The sequence below is a fragment of the Microtus ochrogaster genome, unplaced genomic scaffold (genome assembly GCF_000317375.1).
Source record: "Microtus ochrogaster isolate Prairie Vole_2 unplaced genomic scaffold, MicOch1.0 UNK89, whole genome shotgun sequence".
Lineage (NCBI taxonomy): Eukaryota > Metazoa > Chordata > Mammalia > Rodentia > Cricetidae > Microtus > Microtus ochrogaster.
This window is the reverse complement of record NW_004949187.1, coordinates 503,203-507,205: the sequence shown is the minus strand read 5'-3', so window position 1 is coordinate 507,205 and position 4,003 is coordinate 503,203. Positions and strand designations below refer to the sequence as shown.

General features: G+C 45.8%; 1 pseudogene; it reads right to left on the bottom strand.

Moving 5' to 3' along the window:
* Positions 1 to 536: 536 nt before the first annotated feature.
* On the bottom strand, positions 537 to 887 carry LOC101983982 (annotated as a pseudogene).
* Between the last annotated feature and the right edge of the window lie 3,116 nt (positions 888 to 4,003).

Sequence of the window (4,003 nt, the reverse complement as noted above, 5' to 3'; positions counted from 1 at the left end):
ATCCACTGAATAAACTATACCCAAACCCTCTCTCTTCATGGCATGCCTATCTGTCTCTGTCTCCCACCCACGGCTCCTCGTGGGACCTGGCTGCCCCTTGTGGCCTGCTGCTTCCCCTTGAGGAACTGCAGCATTTTATCTAAACCATTGCAATAATAATAAAATAAAATATATAAAAAGGAGACAAAATGCCATATTTTTCCCATATAAGTATCTAGATTTAAGAATATATTGTAGATGGTGGGAGCGGGGCTGCGTCCCGCTACCCGGCTCCTGCACCCGCTAGCTTTACCCAAAATAATTACACAGAAACTGTATTCTTTTTTTTTTTTTCTGCTCAGAAATCTTTATTCTCTAATAGGGTGACACTTTCCCCTTCCCAAGCTGCTGCCCCTCCCATTCAGGGTTTCTCTGAGTTCAGTATCATCTATCCTGTTACAGGGGGAAGGACGTCTTCTTTCTGGGGGGGGTTGTGGGGGATTTGCTGGTCTTTGTTGTCAGGGAACAAGGTGGAAAGGGACACTGGCTGTCAGTACTTAGAGCTCCATGATGTCCCCAGCTGGGGATGCAGGGTAGAAGAGACTGGGGGTATCCCCCAGCCTCAGTAGCCTGAGGGCCTCAGGGATCAGGCTCCCAGGATAGCGCCACAGAAGCAGCTCTGGGCAAGAGCTCCTGAGTGGTGGCAGGACCTGGGGGAAAGTCACAGAGGGACTGCAGTAGGGGTGGTCATTATGTAGGCTGAGTCGAGAGAAGTGGGTGGCCATGTTCTCCTCGGAAAGAAACTGCTTGTGCAAGGGCTCCCTGGCGTCCAGGCCGCGAGCCACCCCAGTGGTGGCCCATGGGTCCCGACTTGGGGGGCCTCGCTCCAGGGGTTGTTGCAGGATCATTACGTTTCAGGGTCCTGCAGATAGAGGGGTGGGATCCAGAGAAACTGTATTCTTTTAAACACTGCTTGGCCCATTAGCTTTAGCCTCTTACTGGCTAACTTTCACATCTTGATTAACCCATATCTAGTATTCTGTGTAGCACCATGAGGTGATAGCTTACTGGTAAGATCTTAATTTGCATCCATCTTGGAGAGGAGAGCTATGGCGACTGCTTGGAGAGGAGAGGCATGGTGTCTGGCCCACTGCCTTCTTCCCAGCATTCTGTTCTGTTTACTCCGCCTACCTAATTTTCTATCCTATCAAAGGCCAAGCAGTTTCTTTATTAATTAACCAATGAAAGCAAAACATAGATACAAGACCCACCTCCATCAATATATAAGTATATACATGGTCACAGGGAAGCAGAACTATTTGGGGAAAGGAAGGAAGCCAATGGCAGGGAGAAGTAAGCATGAGGAAGAGCAATAGAGGCAGATGTGAGCAAAATACAATGATGTATGCATGGAAATGTTATAAGAAAGCTCAGTATTTTATATACTGGCTTAAAAAATGCTTAATTAAAATAAAATAAACTTAAAGGCTGAGTATGGTGGCATACACCTTTAAGCCCAGCACTGGAGAGGCAGAGTTGGGCAAGTCTCTAAGTTTCAAGCTAGTCTGATCTACAGAGGGAGTTCTAGGACAGGGCTACAGAGAAACCATGTCTCAAAAACCATAAATAAACAAGCAAACAGATAGATAGATGGATAGATAGATAGATAGATAAAATAAAATAAAATAAGAAAATATAATCTAGCACACAGAAAAGGAAAAAAGCAAAAGAAGTGAAGGGCATCCAGACCCCTTCCCTGGAGTCCTGGCTGTCACTGTGACTTGCTTTCACAACACAGCAGGGAAAATACAGCAGAGGGGCCTGTCTTGGTTGATCTTCTATTTCTGTGAAGAAATATGTGACCAAGGCAACTTACAGAAGAAAGCAGTTATCTAGGGCCTTGCTTACAGTTTGACCATTGTGTGTGTGTGCGTCTGTGTGTGTGTGATAGGCAGGCATGGAATGGGAGAAGCAGCTGAGAGCTTATATCTGATCGCCAAGTTGGAGGCAAAGAGCACAAAGATTGTGCCTTGCATGGCTTCTGAAACCGCACAGCCCATCCCCAGTGACACACCTCCTCCAACAAGGCCTCACCTCCTAATCCTTCCCCAAACACTTCCACCAGCTAGGAATCAAGTGTTCAAATATATGATCCTGAGGAGGCCGCTTTTTATAAAAATCACCACAGGGCCTCCTGTGACTTCTTCATCTGGCCTCACAAGCCTGGCAGCCTCTGCTGTTGTTCCCTTAGTTAAAATCATGACCCTGCCATATGACAAAGAATGTCCCCAGCTTCTTGTGGATGAGCAACTATAAAAAGAGCCCTGAGAACCAGCGGGCACTGCCCAGATGCAGAAAGAAGGTCATCCCAACCACCAGACCCAGCTCAGACAGCCCATGGCAACCACACCAGTGAGAACAGAGACAGCCACATTCCCAGTATCATCTAGGGCTCTCTGATTTTTGCAGGATGGCTTGTTTGTTTTGTTTGTTTGTTTGTTTACTGTTTGTTTGATTTGTCGAGACAGGCTTTTTCTGTGTAGCTTTGGAGCCTGTCCTGGAATTCACTCTGCAGACAAGGCTGGCATCAAACTCACAGAGATCTTCCTGCCTCTGTCTCCCAAGTGCTGAGATTAAAGGCATGCACCACCACCATCCAGCCTTGGTGGATCTTCTAGAGATGAACCAAACTGTTAAATGTGAAAAAATTAAATCATTTCCATTTTCATAGTTTATTTATTTATTTTGAATTTTATGTGCATTTCTGTTTTGCCTGAATGTCTCTCTGTCTGAGGGTATTGGATCCCCTGGAACTGGACTTAAAGACAGTTGTGAACTGCCGTGTCGGTGCTGGGAATTGAACCTGAGTCCTCTGGAAGAGAGATGCTCCCGCCTGCTGAGCATCTCTCCAGCCCCTCGTAGCTGTTTTAAGACACTGAATTTTTTTTAGCACCACTGGTAGGAAGAAACATTCTGAAGACATTTTTATTCCTTCCTTTGACTATCAGAAGCAATGGTTCTCTCAAATCAGTACTTTCTCAGGTATCGTATGCCATGAGAGAAAAAAAATCCTGAAGCCTCAGGCCAACCAGAGGAGGAACTTATCTTCTAGAAAGAAATTTTGCCTGGCACTGACAACCTGTCAGACCCCCTTGCAGAATGAACTGGAGTAAGGAAATGGTGGGTCAGTGACAGGGAAGGCCACACTTTGACCCAGACCGCTTTGCTCTGCATACGTATGGCCTCTGACTAAGCCAAAGCCTTACTGGTCCTCTTTGTCTATTTTTCTAAAGCTGAGTGGTGATACACACCTGCAATCCCAGAACTCACAAGGCTGAAGCACGGGTCTGAGGCCATACTGGGCTACAGAGTAAGAACCTATATAAAGGCGAATAATCAGAGTTGCCAGTGGGACCATCTTAGCCCTTTCCTTGGTGCCTTAACAGATTCCTTTAAACACTAGTTTACAGCTGTTAGTCTGATAAGGATGGTAGGCGTTTCTGGGGCAGAAGATGGCACACCATCCTAATGCTAGCAAGTCAGAGACAGGATTCCAATGGGACCGCTGTATGCTGGAGTCTGCCACCCTAGGCTGCACTGGGTCTTCTGTACCTGTATGCCTTATGGATCTTTCCAGCAAGCTAGAATCTGCTGTTAAATGACCAATAGATCCTGGTCATTTCTGTAGGACATGTAAGAAAAAATCCTGGTCTCTAGTCTGCATATCCACAGAACATGGAAGTGTTAAGTTTTGTGGAGCCAACTTGCAGTGTAGCAAGAACCAGAAAAATAAAAGATCCTTAAGGAGTGGAGAAAAGAGATTTCACTGAACCTAAGGAGTTTGAACCTTGAAGTGTTTGAGCCAAAGACTGAAGGCCTTTCCTTAATAGAGTGAATGTCATGGAGATATCTAGGATGTGGTGCTGTAGTTTAGAAAAAGTGGCATATGAGAGAAAGGTGCCATGCAACAGAGGTCATGTGGAGGGGGTTATATTAAGAGAAAGGAAATGGGAAAAGAAGGAAG